Source organism: Xyrauchen texanus, chromosome 16, assembly GCF_025860055.1.
Source record: "Xyrauchen texanus isolate HMW12.3.18 chromosome 16, RBS_HiC_50CHRs, whole genome shotgun sequence".
NCBI lineage: Eukaryota > Metazoa > Chordata > Actinopteri > Cypriniformes > Catostomidae > Xyrauchen > Xyrauchen texanus.
Window position 1 is genome coordinate 34,385,415 of NC_068291.1, and position 23,991 is coordinate 34,409,405.

General features: G+C 36.9%; 1 protein-coding gene and 1 long non-coding RNA gene across 2 annotated transcripts in view; one reads left to right on the forward strand and one right to left on the reverse strand.

Moving 5' to 3' along the window:
- The window catches only part of LOC127656964 (serine palmitoyltransferase 2-like), a 919,074-nt gene that overhangs the window by 432,117 nt on the left and 462,966 nt on the right, over window positions 1-23,991 (reverse strand). The window lies entirely within an intron of this gene.
- LOC127656974 (uncharacterized) lies at window positions 15,429-17,626 on the forward strand. Its single transcript, XR_007972227.1, has 3 exons — window positions 15,429-15,510; window positions 16,903-16,968; window positions 17,402-17,626. It is a non-coding gene; the product is annotated as an uncharacterized LOC127656974 (long non-coding RNA).

The following is a 23,991-nucleotide window of genomic DNA, read 5'->3' on the forward strand; positions in this document are numbered from 1 at the left end:
ATCTTATTTCTCGATAATTATAATGAGAATTTGGCTGTATTTCTGATTGGAGGAAATTGAATCCACAATTTTAAGCGCTGTGACTTATCAACAAAAAAGTATAGAAATAAAATTTCACAATTCTCCTTTTACAAGTATGTGGCCACATTTAATTTTATTGTAAATGAGACATTCAGTATCTGTGTGTGTTGTCATATAAACATAAATTTGAATTCTAAATGTATAAAACAAAGAACAGAAAAATGCACCGGCTCTCCAGAATGCTGTATGTCTTTGGTCACCATTCACTATCATTGTCATTGTCATTCTTTTCCATATAATGAATGGCCAGACAGTGGCCATTCATTATGACCATGAGACTGAGCTCCTTGGACATTCTGTATGACAACTCGTTTCATACAAGAGTCATATGAGGGTGAGCAAAAGAAGGAAAAAAAAATGCTCATTTTGAGGTAAGCTATCAGTTAAAAGTTTTAAAATCTCAGACTTCACTGGAAAATAGGAAAGTTGGATCTATCACATGCAATATTCAAATCTGGTTGCATAAAATTCACAATATCACAGCATATCATAAACAGAAGCTTCAGTGTTTGGTATATTTTTTATTTTGTGTAATTTTAGACCATCACCAATGTTTTCAAAAAAAATCAGAGAACAGGAAGAGATTAAGCAACACTTAAATTGCAATTGCGTTTCCCCCATCAACACTGCTCTACCCATACACCTTTTTCATACACGAGTGAACCATTCATATTCCATCTGTTCCAGCTCTCACTCTTTAGGGAGGCTGTCAATCTCGAGAAATCATGTGACATGGAAGAGATGTGAGCAAGATGGGAAGGGGGGAGGGGTTCACTGTTACGCCACTCATGGTTGACTGACTCTTGGGACTCTACCAAGCATTGAGTGAACATTTACCTCTCCTATATATTTATAGGAAAAGAGAGTAAGTGAGAGAGGGAGGCGGGATGGAGGGCGCTGATGTTGCCGCTGCAGCATGACCGGGAGCCAGGAGAGAGGAGACACATCTGTCACAGGATTAACTTTAAACTCCCTGGGACCTGGGTGTCAGGAGCAGCACACACACACACCGATGACATCAGATAGAATACAAAAGCTTCCTATTGTTGGCTGATGAACACCTGTCATGAGTTTTCATACTGAGATTCGTAAGGTACCTACAGAGACAAACGTCCAGCCATTACTGAAAATAGATTTACACTGTCATAGATTTTGTAGATGCTTTAATCCAATGCAACTTACAGTACATTAAAGACATATATGTCATTGTGAATTCAGCAAATATTGGTCGAAAGTTTTTCAGCAGAAATTGGTCTGTGCTTACAGAAATATGAAGCACTCTTCCCAATGGCCAAAACTAGAAGTGTTGTTGAACATATGGGCACATGTGAGCTCCAGTTTCTGGGTAACTTTTCCACATAGTGTTGCCAAAAGCAATTTGTTTTTTGGTTGTAAATTATGAAATCTGGTTATATAGAAATGCATATTTTATTAAGCATACGATCAAACCCAAACCCAAACCCTAAACCTAACAATCAGTTGGTAACCTCGGAATAGGGCTCATCAGTGATTATGTGAATGCGATTACTTCCTGGTTTCCATGGGCCTAGAACTGGTGTCTATCAGAAGTGCCACAGGAAAAGGTAAACAAATTTGAATTGATGCAAAGATATCTTAAGGGGGATGTTGCTTGTCCATTATTTAGCAAAATAGCATTGATTACAGGGAACTGAAACATTATGTAGAAACAAGTTTCCCAACTCTCCATGAGATGTTGATAGCTAACGCCCTGTTCTCTTAGTAGAGTTATTGGAATACAAAACTTATGTTGTTCATAGGTAATAAAACATCACATCTGTGATAGGTTTCTTTGGACCCTTTTATATTACATTTGACCTTTTTAATTCGTTTTCCGTACTGCCACAAGTGTAATAAATACAGTACAGTAAATGATGTGGAGAAGAGCAGGGTACAGTATATAGAAATGTCATGAGCTGGATTTGAACTTTCTGTCATCAGTGTTGCATCACCCCAGCTTAATGTGTCTGACTCAGAATCACTTTTATACATATACATATACACTACTGTATGTACATATGAATTTACAAACCTAAATTTGTAAGAGTTATTATTAAATTTTTTTAGCTTTTTAAATGCAGGAGTTTATCAAATAGTGAAGAAAAAACAGCTAACAAGTGCCCAGTATATATGACAACTCCTTCAATACTGTTTAAAAAGCATCTCAGATGGATAACTCATGAATGCCCTGTGTGTTCAGCCCTGTCATCTAACCAAAGAGTGGCTACTATGACGAAACTTCAATATTAGATCGTTTTGATTTGTTTGACATTTCTGATCACTATAATTCCCATACTTCCATTTAGGTTATTTCAGCATTTTTTGGACTTTAAATGATTAGTGAATTTATATATTAACTGTTATGATATTCTAAAGTGTGTCAAGTCTGCCACCACCAAAATATCTGTGGTCTCAAGCTGAGGGAAAAATCTCTGGTGTCATTATGGTCATTTTAACTCTGCCATTTCACAGTGTCTCAAATCACTTATCACATCCCTAACAGAAGCTACCACAGGTGGAATTTGGCCAAATGGCTGGACCTGGGGGATATGTTTGCTTTTTTCGCTAAGGGACGAAATATCCCTGGTCTTGATTACTGACCCTTGAGCCCTGTTTACAATATGAAAGTGATTATAAATGTCTTAACTAAAGTAGCCCAGGAAGTCCCAGTGGAGAGCTTATGTCACCAGCGCCACTCCTGATGGTATTGTTTTTGTTTTGGAGTGCCCTCACGCCACACCCCCTTCTCCCTCTCTCGGTCTAAAGCCTGCAGGGCATTAAGATGCCCATGAATTAATGAAGAACACAGAGGTAATTAAACGAGGTGATGACAGGCTCCTCTGAGCTTTCAGAGGGACAGAAGGTTCCTCTCATGCCCCTCCCTGCCTGCAGGTTGCTATGTGCACTATGGGCTTGATTGGCCTGCTGGGCAAAGGGGCAGATTGCAGAGAGGCCTCACCTGTGTCACAGGAACCCCTCCCAGGGCCCTCCCCAGGCTGCTGGGTCACGCGGCCTGGTCTAAGCACCCCCTGTGGGCCAAAGAGGAGAAAACAACAAGAGAGGGATGCAGAGAGCAACAGGGCCACTTCCCCAGATTATTGCACCATGCTGGCCTGTTTACACTGAGCTGTGATGGACAGCAAGCAGGCAGCAATTGCCCTTTTATCATACTTACCTCTCACAGACCAGCACTACTTAACACGTGCTCCACAGGCAGTGATGGCGAGCTGTAATGGACCTATGCATTTTTGAACTCTTACAACAGTGTGCTACCACATCCACCATAAATTCAAGTCATATATACTGTACATTATTGGTAATGTGTGTCTCTTGCCAGAGGAGAATGGGCTCCCCCAGCTAAGTCTAGTTCCTCTAAAGGTTTTTCTCCATCTTATGGAGTTAATATTCTGTGCCACAGTCACATTTGGCTTGCTCACTTGGATATTATGGCATGATCCATGTAGTAAACCGAAGCACATATCTTGCACATATGCTGTACCGCACACAGCTATAACAGATGTGTTATGAACATTTCAAAGCATGTGGATTAAAGCACAGTGATGACAACATGTTTGCAATATTTTAAAAGCGATACTGGACAAGTTTAGAAAATAATTGTTTGGGTTTGCACACAACCACCAGTGTGACCTCAGTGCACAGATTCAACTGAGACTCACTCTTATTGGTCCCATGAGTCTGCATGAGTCAGGTGAAAGGAAGCAAAGGGCAGCCATCTAACACCATGCAGGGGACTTGAAAAGAGAAGGATGATTGGTGATCTAGTGACTCTGGGCTCCTGAGACCGACCTGTCTTTTGTTTATTTGTTCTCCGACTGCAGTCTGGATAATCATCTGTATAAATGCTCAGTTCCCTCTTGGGTTCGGAATGCTCTCCCATCTATGCACCACCCCTGAGGAGGATCTCCCAGGGAGAAGGAACATGTGCACAATCAGTAGGCAGGTACAGCCTTTGTGAAGTACTGTTGAGGGAATTGTGCAGAATGGAGGTGGTTTGCCTGACACAGAGGTCCTCATCACTGCCTCTCTCCATCTGCCAATGCTTTGTGTCTCGGTGTCCCTTTGTGCCGCCTCACAAAATATGTGGCCGTTGTTGGCATCAGACTTAGAAGAACTGTAAACAAAGTGTGGTGTTCAAAACTTAGAAAACATAAAGTTTTACTGGAGAGTACCAATTGTTTTAAATTGTGTATATATACAGAGGGATCCAAAAATTACCCTATATAATCTAATAACAACTCATAGTATTTTTTATGAGATCACAAATTCGTAAGATATCGTATGACTTCACTTTTATAAAAAGTTATGACTTTTATTCCTATAACCAATCAACAAACAGAATTTAAAATATGTATTTGGCTACTCATTCCATATTTATTTATGCAATACAAACGACTGATTTGTGTTCATAACCTGTAATACGCTTCACTCATCTTAGTCCAATTCCCGATGTTTCTCTTTCTTTTGTGGTACACAAAAGGTGTATTTTGGGTTTGGGAAAGGGGTTAGACTTTATGGCTAGGTTTATTGGTTTGTTAATTTTTCTATATGGGAATAAAAGTTGTTAATTTTAGTTTGTGCTAACTTGAACGATTTGTTATGATTTCACCATCTCACATTATTATTATGACTTGTCATGAGACCGAGACAGGGAAAATCTGGGATTGTGTGTGTGTGTTTGTGTGTGTGCATGCGTGCGTGCGTGCAAACAAACTAACTGTTACAACATAACATTTATAAGATATTTTTACTAGAAAAAGTACAAAAGTTACAATATTAACATTTAGATGTGCACTGGTGGCCAAAAGTTTGGAATAATGTTCAGATTTTTTTCTTATGAAAATGAATTGGTACTTTTATTCAACAAAGTAGCATTCAACAGATCACAATGTATAGTCAGGACATTAATAATGTGAAAAATTACATTAGAATCCTATTAAATCCTCCATGTTCAGCAATGACAGCTTTTCCTTGGAATTCTAGCTGTCAGTTTGTCCAGATACTCAGGTGACATTTCGCCCCATGCTTCTCTTCTCATGGACCTTACAGTCTAGCTGATCTCACAAAATCTCAATGGGGTTAAGATCCATAAGACTCTTTTCTAATTATCTGATGTCCAATGTCTGTGTTTCTTTGCCTACTCTAACAGTTTCAAAAGTAGCTTTTTCTTTGCAATTCTTTCCATAAGGCCTGCTACCCTGAAACTTATCTTTAATGTTGTACATGTACTCTGTACATGAAACTGGTGTTCAGCGGGTAGCATTCAATGAAGCTGTCAGCTGAGGACATGTGAGGCATCGATTTCTCAAACTAGAGACTCTGATGTACTTATTCACTTGTTTAGTTGCACATCTGGCCTTCCACATCTCTTTCTGTCCTTATTAGAGCCATCTGTCCTTTGTCTTTGAAGTGAACTGTAGGTTACACCTTTTTATTAAATCTTCAGTTTATTGGCAATTACAAGCATTGTAATTAAAAAGCATAGTCTTCATTCCTCAAAGCTGTTTCTTTTTTGCCATTTTTGACTGAATATTGACCTTAAGACATGCTAGTCTATTGCATAACGTGACAACTCAAAAACAAACACAAAGACAATGTTAAGCTTAATTGAACGAAAAAAAAAATAAAAATAGCTTTCAGCAGTGTTTGATTTAATGGCAAGTGATTTTCTAGTACAAAATTAGAAATTTAGCATGATTACTCAAGGATAAGGTGTTGGAGTGATGACTGCTGGAAATGGGGCCTTTCTAGATTTGATAAATTACTTTTTCAAATAGTGTTGGTGCTGTTTTTTACATCAGTAATGTCCTGACTATACTTTGTGATCAGTAGCATGCCACTTTGGTTAATTAAAGTACCAATTTCCTTCCGAAATAGCAAAATCTGTACATTATTCCAAACTTTTGGCCACCGGTGTAAATGTTTAATTTGTTGAAAAGAAAAGTTACATTGTAAAATGAAGATCTTACTTACATTTTGTGACACTGACCATGTTTACTGCTTTGAACAAAAGGGTTAGATTTCCACGCTTCTGCTGAAGCACACCAGATGCCCTTTAGAACATTATTAAATCGGATTAGGAAAACATGTATCATCAAATTTATTTTTTTTACTCTGAAATTTGTTAAGCTGATAATATAATTTGTAGTAAAAAATACTTCATTACATTTTAAAAGCAAAATAGAAGCATTATCACTAGTCACTACCTCTGACTTATAGAACCCACTGTACAGTTCCTACATTTCCTGGGCACCATAGAATTCCAGGTTCCTAAGAAGGATACTGTTTCCAGTGAAGAGTGTTAAAGTGCTGTGCTTCAGTATAAATATGAAAAAGAAAAGTGAGAAAAAAGACAAGCCAATCCTAGAAACAATCCTAGAAACTGAAATACTCCTCATCTTAGGACGATTGTCTGGACGTGGAGTACATAAATGCTCTGATTACAAGGAGAACAGACACAGTAGGGCCAACTCCAGGGACCCTCTGATGGCCACTGACCCTTCTTTGGAGACTGCATTTGTATGTGTGTGTGTGAATAGAGGACAGGGATGAGGGGCACGAGAGCTCAGCTCATTTGGAAGCTTTTGCTTCTGCTAACTCACTTGCCCCATGGGATACAGCTAATCACCACAAAAGGACCTAAAGTCAGTTAAAGCAGAATGTTGGATGCTTATTTACAGACCTTATTCTCTCTAATACTCTATCTATCCCTGCTCTTTCCCTCCATTCATAGTCACATCATTTGAGAGGATTTGTACAATGACTTCGATGAGGGCAATACATTAAAGTTTATAGGTTCATAATTTTATTTTGGGGGTCTACAAGACTAGGTTTACATGCTTTAATGTTCAAAAAACACATAATTTTTCTGATAGTCTACATTGTTACGGCACCTCTTTTCACCCTCTGTCTGAAACGTCTGTTGTAGCTCTTGTCTCTTTAAAGCCATCCTTTCCGAAATGCCCGGTCTGTTCTGATTGGTCAGTCTGCCTCAGCGTGTGTCAGAAATACAACGTCCCTTACCGTAATCGAGTTCCAGCTCCCAAGGCTTCTGGAGCAGCACATTCCTGAGGTGAGTATTATACAAATGTGTTACATAGTGACGTAGCATTGTTACGGAAGTAATGGCTGGACTGCAAACCAGGCGTTTCAGGCAGTTCAGGAGCACTGTTTTCTTAAATTTTACACACTAAAGGAAAGATAAAATCCCCAAAAGCATATTAGGGCCTCTTTAATGTAAGAGTTAAACAAGTCAAGATATAAAGGGGTCCATTTCTAAGCAATCATTGAAACTGCCTCAAATTATTGAGATGATGGATCCTTCTAATAGTATGTTCTAATATTTTTCAAATACATGCTTATTTTAGTAAATTGTAATTAGAGAAAGTGCACAATAATATTGTATAATAGTATTATAAATAATTTTGAATACTATTCAATTTATAATATATAAGAACATATGCTATTTAAATAATTGTATTTTAAATCTATTTAAATATACAATTAATAATAAAATAATATTAAATGTAATATTCAATAATATTTTATCAATAATATTGATTAAATATTTATATTTTTCCTCCAATTTTAAGCATTTGTAAAAGAGCAAATGTTAAAATGTTTGGCTAAGGCTACTGTATTTTTAACAAAAGGGATTATATTTTCCCTTTTGGATCCTCTTTAATTATGATTTATATTTTGAGTTAAATATGAAACATCCACAATAACATCTTTTGAATGAACATCTTATGTAGACAGAAGCAAATAAGTCCCAACCTAGAATGAACAAGCCTACTCGGTCTCTGTCTCTAATGCCACTAATTCAGAGATCATTGGCATTTTTAGTGACCACCAAAATGCTCTTTTGGCAGCTTTGGGGTTTTAGGTTCTAGCCCCAATAGTGTTCAACAGGCTGCGGTTGAGACACAATTAGTACAACACAATAAAAACAGACTTGTCTGCACCATATCATGATCCACAACCCCCAAAATGTTTATTGGTAGAACTTCTGTACCAAATTAATTTTATTTAATTAATTAATACCCAAGTTTGCCTCGCTTGAACTTGGATCTATTAAATATGTTTAATTTAAAGTTGTTGTTTTTTTCAGCTTGTATGTTCTTTTATATTGCATGTCCATGTTTTCTCTGCATCTGTTTGCTACATTATGACAAAATATTTGGACTGTGACATTGTTGTATTATTGTTTTCTTGTCAACCTTAACTCGTGTCCATAAATGAGCCATCATTTTTTTCATATCCAATTAAAAGTTAAAGAACTCCATTATGAAACTTCCACTTGTCTGTATCCAACCAAAACGACCACATATGAGTTATTAACTGATATAAATTCAGCCTTATTTATTTCCAAATAGGAGGTGAAACCATATGCTTTAATCTAAAATGTTTCTTGGTTTCATTCCAAACCCATTGGCAGGTTTGTTTACAGTTTCCCTTTTTTGAGAGTTATACCAATAGTTCTCCAACATTTTTAACAAGTATTAATCTAAATGAAGGCGCAGTTTCCAGATGTGAAACGTTAAGGAGTCTTAGAAGCCCTGGAGAATGCACAATCTTCATACAGATCTCAGCTCAATGAGAGCGTCATAAATTGTTTTGTGATTATATCTTTATAATATTAAAGTCTTCTGCTCTGCCACTTTGCATTCCTTTCCTGGTCAAATACTGTTTGCTTGTGTTCACCAAGGTGAAGAGATCACATACAGGAGTGGATATCAGTCTCCTCCAAACAGCAAGTCTCTTTCTGAATTTGCTAAACACACACAGCATAATCCCAGGAGGCATCCTGCAGCTGCAGATATAAATTTAAAAGGATAATTAGAGCCATGCGAAGGGGGCACTCCACAGGACAGGAAGGAGGACGGCAGGCAGCGTCCAGAGAAGAAAACTCCCTCTCCCTTCAGTGCCCGACTGGTGCTGGCAAAGCCTCTGCCACCCCTGGAGCATTGCAGGTGCTAACTGATTTATAACTGATTTATGTTCATAAATGTTTAACCTTTTTTTTTTCATTCAAAGGAAAGGGCATCTTATCTCTCTCCCCATTTCTGTTAATGGAGTATATGATTAGAGCCTGCTGTTTGACTCGACAAGTCCCCGCTTTTGTTGCTAACAGGAAGTCCAAAGGACACAACTGTGGGGGCTGTCGGCGCGTAGCTCGAGGTTGTGTTTGTCGCCTGCTAGCCTGCTTCATCCGTCAGCAGTGAGGGTTTCACATGTAATAAATGTAAGGAATTAGTTTGATGGAGAAGATTACAGAGTTAGAGACATGCATCTGAATGCTAGTGGAGGTCAGTGAGAAAGAGAAACTGTTAGATACTGTTTCGAATGCAGCCAGTACAGAGAGCCATGTACACTCTTCAGTTCCTGCAATAGAGCCCCTGCAGCAGTGTGAATGGGTAATGACTCTGCAGCATAGCTAAAAGGCAAAGCAACACCACTCTCCTTTTTCTGTTAGGGTTTCCAACAGGTTTTCCCCACTCAGTGACGCACCCACTGAGTATCCAGTTGAAAGTGCACAGATTACAGGGGATTATATTTTAAGGTGTATGTAAATAGAGACTCAAGCCACTTTAGCCAAATGTCTCCCAGGAGACAGAGCGCCTGAAATCAGGGCAAATTTAAAAGTGCTGGCTAATGCTAAACATATATTTTCTAAGATATTTATTCAATTCTGCACTAAAGATTACTTATTTGTTTTTCCATTAACTAACATCATATGAAGTTTGGGGTTTCTTGCCAGAGTCACCTTTGGCTTGCTCACTGGGGGCCTAAAGACATATATATTTTTAAAGCATGATTTTCAATCACTGAAACTGCTCAACGACGACTTTAAGACACTGCAGACATTACAGCATAATTTTCTGTTGGAGTGTAATTGTCTGAAAGGTTGCTCTCAAATGATATGTGTTGTGAAATGTGCTATACAAAATTTTATTTTAAACTAACTTAAGACTCAGACTCCCAAGAAAAAAATGGTCTTGTTCCTGAAAACAGAAAACAAAAACATGTTTAACAGTTTTTGGGGATTTTACCTATTCACAAAATCACCATCTTCACTGACTTGCTCATGAGTAATTCAAAGTGCCAGATGTGTACCCCAAACAATGAGGTGTTGTCAAAAATTTGAGGTTGTGTAAAAACTTTGACAGTGTTGTTTCAACATATTACACTTCATATTCTCACTCAAAACTTGGACAGTGATCATGTTTGACAGTTTTTCACTCTAACTTAATTTATGTGATTTAATGTGTGATGACGGTCATAACATCTGTAAATCACTCAGCACTTTTACATAGACTTTACCCAGCATTCCTTCTTTGTTCTCAACATAACCGCACTCTGTGTATATATGTATTGGCACATACTTTATATCACCAAAGCCATTTTTCATTTGACCTATGTCATTGGGTATGTGCAAGGTGAAAAACACTTAGATCAACGTCTGATAGTTGGCTCTGACAGTGAGTCCAGGATTAGGATCAGCATATTAGTCCAAACAGTGACTACTTGGAACATGCTTGGTTTATTTATTTATTTTTTTTCATTTGCTTTTTGTAATATTCATGATCCTAAATGTACCTATAATTTAGACTGCTGATATGAGTGTTGATGACATTATCATGGATGTCTAAACCACTGGTCAACTCTGGTGTTGATTATAAAAGTGTTTCAAGCCTCGTTAATTGTGTCTTCCTGGGAGGCAGCTGACTTTCAGAGAACAGAAGAGGGCTTAGAAAAAGAAAAATCAATAACAAATGATTTATTGATCAATATAAATGCTCCTCATTAGCCCCCCGAGTGGCCCTCTGCATTTAACAGATGACAAAATTTCACCAGTGCACTAAAACTGTCCCGGATTTGTGTCACACTTTCAGGATCCCAGAGGGAGCATCTGGAGCGAGAGTATACACACAAATTCTAACTTCCTGTTTAACTCTATCCCTTAAAACAATTAGAAGCACACTATTAAAAGAAAACTATACTTTTTAATTGTAACACCTATGTTTTATATACGTTTGAGGAAAGAAAAGATGCCATATTATTATGCGATACATGAATGAGTGGTAAATACCAAATGTTACACTTTGGAGAGTCACTGTTTGAAAATACTGGAAACAATTGGTCTTACTCTCTCTGAATTTTGATCTTAAGAAAGATGTTGGGAAGTTACTAATATCTTGGTTACTGATGTAACCTCTGTTCCCTGATGGAGGGAAGGAGTCGTTGTGTCGATGTAGTGACACTAGGGGTTTGCTCTTGAGAGCCCCAATCACCTTTGCTTTATTCAGAAAAGGCCAATGAAAATTGGCAAGTAGAATTTGCATACCGCTCTCCACTCTGGACATACGTGTATAAAAGGAGATGGTTTAGCACAATGGCAGAAAGGACACAATGTCTCCCTCCATCAGGGAAGAGAGGTTACATTAGCAACCAAGACATTCCCTGTCTGTCACTCACTCAACGTTGTGTCGATGTAGTGACACTAGGGGTTCCTATACGAAACAGCGTAGGCACTGAGCCGCGTCACGAGGTATGGAGGAGCGGACAAGGGCAAGCTGCTGTGTGACTCGCAGAGAGCACTCGACCACCTCGTGACCTTACAGCAAGTTAAGTAAGGTGTCTCACTGGTCCCGTTAAGAGTGGGAGGAGACACTTACTTGAGGAGGCTACAGGCAGTGGCCTTTCCTGATTTTTGTATTAAGCAATTTTCCACTGAGCACCTGCTAGAATAGAGCTGGTGAAGTGCTCTTCCATCTCCAGGAGGGAGAGCACTATGGAGACGACATCCTACCAAGGGAGGTTAACATGTGGCGAATAACATGGATTTACCGACAGGGAAGTTAACATACGGAACATGGACATGGACTTACCGACAGGGAAGTTAACACATGGAATGATACCTCTGGGAGGATCTACAGAGAGGGTACACAGCAACAGTGACTGAGGCAGAGCGAAGCTCTGTCGAGGGGAAACACAGGGTTCACCTGAGTGGAAACCGAACAGTGTATATGCATCATATGGGATTACCGAGGGGAATCACCACGTATGGAGAACTGAGCCCAAGTACTCGGGCTCACCTGAAAAGGGGCATACCACGAGTACTGGGCCTGGCGGCATTACTCCTCTGCCGAGTTTGTCACTGAACAGTGCTTAAAAAAATGAAAGAGGCATCCAGTGTGCACCAGTTGCAGAGAATTGTTGTGGACAAGATAGCGCACATTAGCACCTTGAAAGGGGAAAGACGCAAATGCAAGTAATACACTAAACTGTTGTTACCCCGTAACACTTGAGTCGAAACTGGTTCTATGCGCAGGTTGTAGAACCTCGTAAAGGTATCCTCTAGGTACACCTCTATAGGAGTGTGCCCGGACTCCCAAGGGGCATGGCAGTTCTCGTGATTGGAAAGCCAAAGAAATGGCATCCACAAAATACATTTTGGATTTTAAAAAAAATACAAAACTTTTCTTTAAAAGTTCAGTGGCATTCAGAAGGGATGTTGCAAAATTATTTATATCAGATATACATGAGGTCCTTCAGCTTAGCTTCTAAAGAGCACCTGCTAATTGTTTAAAGGCATTGCAAAGCGTATAGGCGTTAGAGGTATTTATCAACACTGCTCATTATCATCTTCAAAGGTTCCTCCTCCACACAACTCTCCTGCTTATCCTCAGACGAAGCAGTGTATGATAGACAGGAAGTTTCTAACAGCCAACTAACAGCTATGCAGATGATTAACGCTAAAATGTTTTCTTTTCTCTCACTCATTTTTTTTGTTCTTTTTTTTTTTTGTGAAGAAAATTGCTAAAACTTCTTCAGCTTCAGGCAGTAGCTGTTTTTTTTTTCTTTTTTTTTTCTGGTGGACAGACCGTGAGAGGAAAAGTTTATTGAAGGATGGAAAGAGAAATGTGGATGGGGGTTAGCGAGATCAAATATCCATTTAATTAATTCAAGAAAGGGCCATAAAACTGTTTTAATTAACTCGAGGGTCAGGTTCTGTACCCTAATTTCTCCTCGATTAGTGGCCCATCTTTACTCCTTATGTTCCCACAATGCATATAAACCTAGTGGCATTATAAGTGCTATCACGTTTTCTTACCCTTACTATTTTCTTTTGAACATGTGAACCACACAAAATCTTGTAAATACATAATAATAATTAAAAACAACAAAATGTTGTGCAATAGTTTGAGGATAATGATACATAATAATTCATTATGATATAATTACAATGTAATAATATGATATAATAATACGTATACACCTCACAAATATATAAATTGGGCCTTGAATTTTACTAAGTCAACTTGAGGAAAGGGGTGGCATTTGTCATGAAGCAAGCCTCAGGAAAAGTGAAAGGGAGAAAAGGGTCTAAAATAATCCTCCCTTTCCTGCTGCCCTGCAGTGAGACTGATCCTGCATGCGCTGGGCCACAGTGTCCCTGACTACAGTGTTCCATCACCCCGGTCAAAGTGACGCATGAAGGTGCCCCTACTCACAGTGGGACCCTTGCAGGGAATTTAGAATCACAGATCCAATGCCACACACTGGCTGATGGTCAGTGTGGAGTGATTAAACATTCCCCAATGTCACTCACATTATTCATCGTAGCTATTGTGGCAGAGCTGAGTAGATTGCCATTACCCGTTATTCTCTTTCACTAAAAGTAGTGTTGGTCTAACTTACGGCCTTTGTGGAATGTATTATATCTAAGCACATATGTCCACCATTCTTCTTTCAAAAAAGTTCTTAATGGGAAACAAAGTCCATTGCCAAGTGGAGAAGAAAGAAAAGGACTGAAGAAAAAAAATCAACAACATGTTATAACTCTCCTTGACTTGCTTTTTTTCTGCTTTGGAGCTGCCTTAATTGCAACATATTTATGTAGATTAAAAAAGAGACTGGATTTGTTTTGTCCGTCTTGTCGACAGTCTTTTCATTGCAACAGATGCTGAAAGACAGATTTGTTCAATTTAGAATCAAAAGGTACAAGACTGTGCTCAAGCTGGGGCTTTTATGTGCAATTTTTCCCTTTTTTTAAAGGAGCTTAATATCCTGTCATCACATTGAATGCTGTAAGTTTTGGACTATTGGGTGTTTTTCATGCTGGGCAAATGCATGCATTCAATTTGTGTACTGTTGCTCCATTGTTGTTTCAGTTATTGTCCATTTCCATTTTCCATTTAAGCAATGGACATGAATAGTCATGCTATGTACTTACTTGATATTTTCTCATATAAAAGCATATCAATTTGAGTGAAGAGTTTAATTGAATTTCAGAATTTTATAGTAATTGATATGTCGCATTTTGTTTCAATGACAGCATGCACTAAAGCTGGCATGGAAGGCACACGTTTGTGCAAAACCTACCTAGCATGATTTGAGAATGTTCCAAAGAGCATCTAGAGTGCTTCAGTGAAAGTAAGGACATCTGACATATGTAGCAAGCAGTTAACAGGTCAGTGTCACAAATTTGATTAGATTTGTTTAGTGACCTAGAAATCTTACACCATAGCCTGCTTGCTATTTTATATTATTTATTTATTTTTATTTAAGAATCCTAAAATTTAGTTTTTTTATGTTAAAATAAGATCTTGAATTCCAGATTTTTACTTATTTATTTTCATTGACATTTTAAAATTGTATGTTAAAATAGATATTGAATTACCGATTTTCATTATGAAAGTCTAATAATTACATTATTATTAGCGATTCAAACTAAACATTAAGGAGCAAAGAGTGACTTTCGAATCTGTTATGTCAACTCATTTTTTATTTCTAGCATTCATCATGTTTCATTCAGCTTTGACAGAACTGAACACTTTATTTCACAAAATAAAATTAGCAGCTGACGCTGTCCTCACACCATCAGCAACAGACAATGATTCATGTTTTATTTTGACCAACCGGTGCTTAATTAAAGCTGTGTAGCTTCTGTTTGCCACACTAGAGTCAAACTCTCAGCTCAAGCTTATTCAATGGCAGTCCCAGAGGGATAAATCCAAACTTGGGTGAGATGGCAAGCTGTTCTGCATCACTACGGCAACACCTGCTATTACAGGTTCCGTCTGCCAGTCAACCTGGCCCAACGGGGGGCGAGCGGACCACAAAAACATTTGTACCTACAAAATTCCTGATTAGCATACCTATGGGAATAATGGACAGAGGGGAAAGGATGGTTGGGGGGGTGGATTACCAAGGTTTTGAGAGTCCTCACAAGTTACATAAATATTTCCCATAATGTTTTCCCCTGCAGTTTAACATGCAGCAATAAACATAATTTTTTTGTCATGATTGCAGGAAATGTCTCCGCTTTGCCACCACTGAGGTCTGTAAAACTTACTCCCCTAAGGACAGAGGAAATCATTGGTGCACGTATGTAGAACACTTTGCTTTGAAATGCATGTTAACAAGCCTTTTGCGGCCTTCATTTCTTATTATGGATGGGAGTTGATGCTTTCCGAGCTGTCAGTTTGTTGGGATGAGCCCCTTACCTGACATAGTACAGTTACACATGACTAGTCCTCATAACCTCTGAATCAGACTATAATCAAGTAAGCTATTTAACTCTGAAGTTTAACAAGTTTAACATAAAGCAGCACAGAGTGCCACCCTGCCAAGTGCACAATCTATTTAACTACAATGTCACCTTAATGTGTTGTTTCTACCTGATTTAACCTTACAAATGTCTAATGTCATCAGGCTGAGCCAGTCATATTAAATATTTATGAATAAAACCAGTTTATTTAAATGTTATCACTTACAAAAGTGTTACCATATTTTTAGGTAACCTGCCAAAATATATTTAGCATGAAATGAACTGGTACAATTTAACATCCATGTTTTGCACTAAACAATGTTTGTAAGTGGAGTGTCTACCAAAAACCTTACTCAGGAAGGTTATATTTTGTGATAAACACCATATTTACAGAGAAGCAGTTGCACACATACAAGGATGCAGTGTCTGGTCTGTGTCATGTCCCAATCCCATTACTCAACTTCTTGTATTTTTATACATTGCAATGAATACAAACATGCAACAAGCCTATTAAAATGGCATCAAAAAGTATATTGGCAAAACATTATATTTATATTGATTTAAAGCTTGATAGAGAATTAATCTTAAAAATACTTTTGGTCATTTCACCTCAGAACTGCCACATAATATCATATGTCAAAGTCACATCATTTTCATTAGATAAGGCTCATATATATATATGACAATAAAATGCAAAGTCATTTCTTCAGTACTCAAAATACTTTTTGAATGCAATTGTATTCTAATTACCAGTAATTAAAACTGTAAATGTAGTGGAATACAGTTACTTATATTTTGTATTTTAAATGCATATTCCCGTTACATGCATTGCGTTACTTCCCAACCCTTTGTGTATATATTTATATATAATGCTGTGACTTTTGCAAAATTATATTACATGGCTCCTTACTGTGGCAAATCTGAGGTGAAATGACCAAAAATATGTTTAAGATGAATGCTCAATCGAGCTTAAATCAACAAAACATACCTCCCTATCCTAAACCTTAAACCTAAATCTAACTGATAGCATCATAAAAAGCAAATGTGAGATTCCTTGTCATTATGTGTTGCTTCTATGCAGTGTGTAGTCTAAGCCATACACAGGCATACGGTTTAGGATTTTGCCCGCCTTCATAAATTCACAGTATGCCCACATATTCAGACAATACAGACTACAGCACTGCTTCTATGATTCTTTCGACTAATGTGCTTATTTGCATGCTCTTCAGTACTCGTACCCAGGTCAACTGAGCTTGAAGTCATAAGATAACATTCTGTGAGGAACAGGGTGAAAAGTAAGTGTTTATGAACTGATAATCTGCAATTTTTAGATTTATGTGAAAGTGAATAAAAAGTTTATCTATCTATCTATCTATCTATCTATCTATCTATCTATCTATCTATCTATCTATCTATCTATCTATCTATCTATCTATCTATCTATCTATCTATCTATCTATCTATCTATCTATCTATCTATCTATCTATCTATCTATCTATCTATCTATTTTAGCACCGCTAGTGTTCATTTCAGGAATGTGCCGCAACACATACAATGAGCCACTTAAAAATGATTTTGCAAAAATATTGGTATTTTCAAGAGGCAGTAACAGTGGCTACTATACCAGTTTCCCATAAAATGTAAACATAACTAATTAAATGAGTTAAATATACATCCAATCCCCCCTCTATCCTCTTCCAGCATCCCTGCCTGTTTATTTTTTTCAGAGGAGAGGTGAGGACCACTCTGCGCTCCTGAAAGAGAGGAAGCTCGCTGAGAGCGGCACGCTTCACTACAGAAACACCTGTTTTGTTAGCTCACTACGCCACTTACCCTCACCCTCAGGGATGTGCCACAGGGAGGGAGGGGACTGGGGAGACACAAAGCAAACAATATCTCCGAGATCCATGTCATCTGGAGGAGAAAACAGATCCGCCACCATCTCTAAAATACAGAAGGTGGGATACAGCAAAGTAGGACAGTGTTTCCCAACCAATGTGCCGCGTCACACTAGTGTGCCGTGAAAGATTTTCAGTTGTACCTTGGAAAATTAACAAATTCCATAAAATAAATATATGCCAAAAATATACAAAATACAAAAAAATGCATGAAAAAAAGTTATATTTCAGGGATACAAACTTCTCACCTTTCAAAGAAGTTAGTCACTTTTGTGATTGTGAAGAGCTACGATTAATGTGCAAAATTGAGTGATATTTATACGCGTTAAATGTCTTTCACATGACTCGCGTCAGCGCTGCAGAATACCTTGAAGTCTGTGAAGTGACGTCACTTTACACCAAAGTGTTTTTCACAACACTTTTTTGCTTCACCAATAATGTCTTTTTGAGATACTAAGCAACAAGAAATATTTAAAAACGGTCCAAATTTGTGAAGAGACATTGAACGTCTCATCATTTATTTTAATTAAATATTACCTTATCGTTTACGAAAATCAGAGACCCCAGTTATTGAACTAATTTAAATTCACCAAGAATACGCTTCGACCTTGATTTTTTTTATCATATTTTTTAGTTCATATTTTAATCGTATTTGTTTTTTGTAATATTGTGTTGTTCATAAGTCGTGTTTTAGTGGCCAAACATTCATCTGCTTCGTGTGGTGTTTCTGTTGTTCATCTGTGATCTTCAGAAATAAATAAATGCATATTCTGCTATAAGCTCGTCCTGTAAGTTCATGATTAAAAATGAAAATGTGAATGAAAATAAAAGCTATTAAATGTCTTATTATCATTAAAATATGAAAATTAAAATGAGGGGTAATAATAGATTGTGACGGATTTCTTTGGACCCTGTCTGTCAAATTTATGGACGATGAAAGTCTAGCACAAGCAATGTACAGTAAGTGATTTTTTCTGCAAAGCCGAATTTCAAACATTACAAGTAAACACGCTACTAAGATGGACAAGTTATTGAAAAGGCAAAATATTGACGATGGTTAGCCTATATGGGATAGTGGTGTGCCGTAGAATTATTTTAGTCATAAAAAGTGTGCCGTGGCAGAAAAAAGGTTGGGAAACACTGAAGTAGGATAACTGTATGCAGACTTCTGGGGATATGCACAAAGTGACGTCTCAGAATGTGATGAGACAGTTAATTTTTTTTCAAAAGTCTCTCACAATACACAAATCTCATTAAGGTCACACAGAAAAAAATGATGAACACCAGGCATTTTCCCCCTTTCTGTTGACCATTATGTGTCAGTTCACCCTTTAGAATGTGTTACTAATAAAGGAATTAATCTGCAAGTATATTTTATGTCATTGGGAGAGAGTCGCTTGGTAATTTGATGTGGTTTGGGCTGTAGCGTTCATTCATATTTCACTCAGACCACAGGGGACTGTGTGTCATCAATCCCATAAGAGTCAAAATGCAATCCTCAAATTTTCATTTGAATTAAAATGTCATTTAAAAAAAGATGCATTCATCACTAGTTTTATGGCATTTAACACATTTTATACAATGAAGGAAGAAAAATGGGTACTTTACATGAAATACTTTTGGAACATTGACATGCATGCAACATCTGAAACTTTTTTTTCCTCATAATTATTATCTCTGCAGAATTATTAACCATTTTAATTATTAGACATCATGAAATATTTGTAATCTAAAAGACAATTGTTCAGTGTTTAAAAACAATTGTGTTTAAAAATGATAAACCTACAATACTTTCCCTCATGCACAATATGAATTTGAACCTAGAATATATTTGTATTATTATTATTTGTATTTTATTTTAAAAAAAATTGCAAAGAGAGTAGTATGCATCTCTTTTTTCTGCATGTCTTTTGTTAATCAATCCATTATTTGAAGCTTATTTAAAAAAGCTTGATTATTGCATCATCTGTGAAGAAAGGGTGTGCTGACAACTGCATTAATTACTTTATCTAATCATTTTCAATTAACCTTACACACCACCTTACCTATAGAGTCTTACCAGGCCATCGTGAATAATGCTGTCTGCAACAGACAAAAAAAAAAAAAAAATGGTACAAAAAATTAAGACGACGATGAGAGAATTTGAAGAGAGTAGGGGATTTTCGGGCAGACGCAGATAAGACTACTTAGACTGAGAGCTTCCCCTTTGATGACTACACGTCATATTGTGATTAATTAATTTCCCATTAATTTAACACTTTTTTTCCTTCTAAGCATACAGCACTTTTTCTGATTTGATTTCAGGTGTATTTAAAAAACACGCTTTTTTAATTGTCAGAGTAATGTGTGAGGATCTTTTGATTTGTTACCGAGAGAGGAAGGGAGAGAGAGTGATGTGAATTCACTGGCTGCTGAGGAGATCTGCACCTATTACATTTGTATTTTTAGCAGGTTATCATCCTCTAAGCTGTCATACGTGGTGCAATAAAAGGATTAACTGTATCTCTTCTCTTGAATAACCAATAATATACAGCGCATATGCTTTAAATATGTGTTAGCTTGCATATATTTAACTATTAAATTAAGAAAATTATTAATTTGCCAAAGTATCCACGGTGTGAATTTCATTTTTATTCATCAAGTTTAAGAGAGTTCATTGAAGATGTTGGTGATTTCTGAGAAGGAAAAGCAGAGCCTATGCTGGAACTTTAAATGTTAATTATAAGGTTGGCAGGAGAACTGAGAAGTTTTGAGCTTAATGATAAATAAAATGCAGCTGCTGCGAAGACTGCGTCTAGACTGTTACTGAGAGAGCCAGACTCACAGGGAGAGAAGGCTACAACAATATATTAGCAGAAGAAGGAGAGATGATAACATGATAATGAGAAAGAGAAGACTTTGACTAAGATGGAGAAGTAATTAATTAAATGCATTTTTGTAGATAATTTACAAACAATTCAATTTGCAATAATTACAAATAAAAATCCATTACAATTTATAGTCCATAATACTGTTATTTTTATCATTTTAATTCAATATGATTTTATGAAAAGATCAACTGCATCCACAATGGAAATAAAAAGTGCTGAGAGTTTGTAGTTTTCTTAGAATCTGCCTTACTCTCCTTTAATTCATAGCATACAAACTTCAGATTGTAGTGTATAACAACATGTTCTGCAATGCTTCTTTTGTGTAGTAATAGTTCCTATTTAACATACTTTAACTGACTTTAACATGCAAATGGACTTGTATACTGTATTTCTGTATACGGTATTCCCTTTATAAAGGCAAAGTACCTGTTTTTGGATGTAAACATATAAAGAAAAAACAAGAAGAAATTATGGGTGGGTGTGGGTGATTTATTTATTTATCTCAGACCTGGTCTCTCATGGAAAAGGCAGAAAAAAACAGCCTTGCTCTCGTCTCTTTTTGATGTGTTTGCCTTCACGGCTTCTGAGCGGTCTCTAATTCCATCTGGCCACAACAGAGGCGGTGGAATGGCACGAAAAAACATTTCCATATGTGCAAATTAGGAGGCTGCCTCCCCAAAAATGCAGCGCCATTCCTCTGAAGTAGATAGCAATGAGGAGAGCTGCCAAGTCCTCTAATGGCAATCAAGGGGAGAGTTCTTATTGGCCTGTGTCTACCTTGTTCATTTTTATCCTGTAATTTCAAGTATATAATATTGTAACACCACAAAATTAAAAATAAAAGTAAAAAAAAATGCACACAACAAAAAAGCTCACATAATTTAATTACATTAATTATTAAGGGACTTTAGTAGCACACCGGATGTGGCAGTAAGTCAACATACTGCATCCTAAAATTCGGCACCCAGCTTTGTGGCTGGCTCAAAATTCTTCCGCGTCTGTCAAATTTGTATCTGGTTTCCATTATGTTCAATCCAAAAATGGCTTTTAAATAGACACAAACATATTGAATACTAGGGATGGGGTTTGATACAGATTTCTCGATTAGATTCGATTCCAATTCACAAGCATTCGAGTCTGATTTCAATTCAATATTGAGTCATATGGGTATATTTCAGTTTTAATGTCCCTTTTGCTTACATATGAAAGAAATGATCTCCCTGCTAATGCTGTAAATTATAAAGGGGACCTTCTACTATAGGAACATTACGAAAATATAAATTTGACTCATTATAGTTTATTTTTAGTTGTATCATTTTGGTCACATTTTAGCTTTTAAAATTGAACAAATCCATCCATTCAGTCAATAAATATGATAATATATTGCATATATTATTTTCTTTTACATGCTTTTTTATTTAGTAACATAATTTGTACCATTTACTGGTACTTACATTGATTTGTTGAAGACGTGTTAAAAAGCGATACTGTTCCTTTATGAAATATGGCATTTCTGTTAACAGCATCTGTAAAGGAGTCCATGTTAACGAGAGACTAAAACAAAATTTTAGTCGCATTGCGTGGAATTTGGTTGCTAATGCGAGCGTTCAATGGCTTACATCTCATTATGGTAGAGGTTTGTGCATAGAGTAATAGATTGATCTTGGATTTAAGAATCGATATCCAGATTGTTCAAACGAAGATCGTGATGTATCGGAAAATCGATATTTTTACCTACCCCTATTGAATGCCTGTTTGGTGAACGTCCTCAATCAAACTAGTTAGCTAACGTTAGCTAAAATAGATAGATACTATTTAACTTGTATTTCAACTCCTACATGGATACCTAGAAAACAGATTCAAATAACCAGATGTGCTCATGCTATAATTGTGGTTAATGTTCAATAATTTAACAATTTATTTATCTTTATTAACAAATAAAAATTATATATCATTATTGGAGAGCGTGTAAAGTTGAAACTCACTCATCTTGAATCTCATCATAAGATGAGAGTTCAAACTTAAGAACAACATGTTCTATGTGCGATACCCGTGACGCGACGTGGCACTTCTTTCTGGTGTGCGAACCCTTTAGAAATTAAAAAATGTGTTCATGCTTTTGTTGAACAAACTGTGTTTTGTAATGTAACTTTCCTAAAGACTTGTGTACATAAATTTGCATTAAACTATTAAAGATCCCTAAAGTGTAGAGCTATTGGCAATAGGAATATTGTTTCCTTTCCAACAGTACTTTTCAATAAATTGTTGGCCAATTATGCAATATTTTATTGTTAAATTTAATTTATCTTGTCAGAAGTAAATTCAAACTGACCAACCTAAAATAAATGCATTAAAGTTTTGCCAAAAACATGGCATGTTTGATATGGAGATGTCTCTTAGTCCACAATCCAAAGACAAGCTTGTGTTATTCATTTATGTATATCAGTCCTTCAGATATTTGTTTATACACCAGCCTTTGCTTTCAATAATATCCTGGAGTAATGCCCTGGACAGGCGAAAAAGATCCGCTTGGCTGACAGGAGCAAATGCCTTTAGTAATAAAAACATTCAGCAAAGGGCATTGTTTTATAAAGCATGCTGGCATGCAAAAACACACACAGCCACAACACACACACAAACAAAGCTGTGAAGCAGTGAGCTTTTGCCAGCAGGCAGCTATCTCAGTAACTACTGTATCGTTTTTTGTCATAAGGAAGAGCATAATGGACTCTTAAATGATGGTTGACAATGTTCTACGTTTATCCCTGCTTATACATGATCAGTGCAGATACATGCAGTTGAATCATGGCTAAGACCAGTTTGGATGGTTTCATCTAGGAATAAAGCACAATTCCCAGTGTATATCTCATCTTAAATTGATGACTTTGTTCAAACAGAAATGAAAATTCAATCATCATTTACACAAACAGAATAGTGTACCAGCCCTCTCTGCCGATTGAAGTTGACAGCATTTTCCCCTCATCCTTAATTGATGGGCTAGGAGCTTCCAAGTCTTTTGTGAGAGCAAAGAAAAGGGTTGAAACCTTAAATATGTGAGAGCTTTTTCTTTTTACATTTTGAGCAATCTTTGAGATGGGTTTGGATGGTTCATAATGCTGCACGCAGACACATACACGCACGTATGCACACACACTCATTAATGCTAATGACTTTCAGAGCTATTCTGAATTAAAGAATGGGAAGGTGGCCATCACGGTTTCATAGAACAAACATGGGGAAGCAACTGGTCTGTTGACCTGATTTAACAACCACACACAAACACATAAACAGGTTTTTGTTTTGCTATCATGACGAGTTTTCTTTTGATATTAATTGCTTTTACTTTACAATTTTTTTATGTTCTATTCGCATAGCCTACCCCTAAACACAACCCTAATGCAATCCTGGTATGGTAATTATAGGTTTTCATCATTAAGATGATGAGTTATTTAGTATTTTTTACTAGATAAACATACAACATTTTTCTCATTGGGACTGTTGGCTGTGAGGACATTTGGATCCCATAATGTTGGCAAAACCTGACCACAC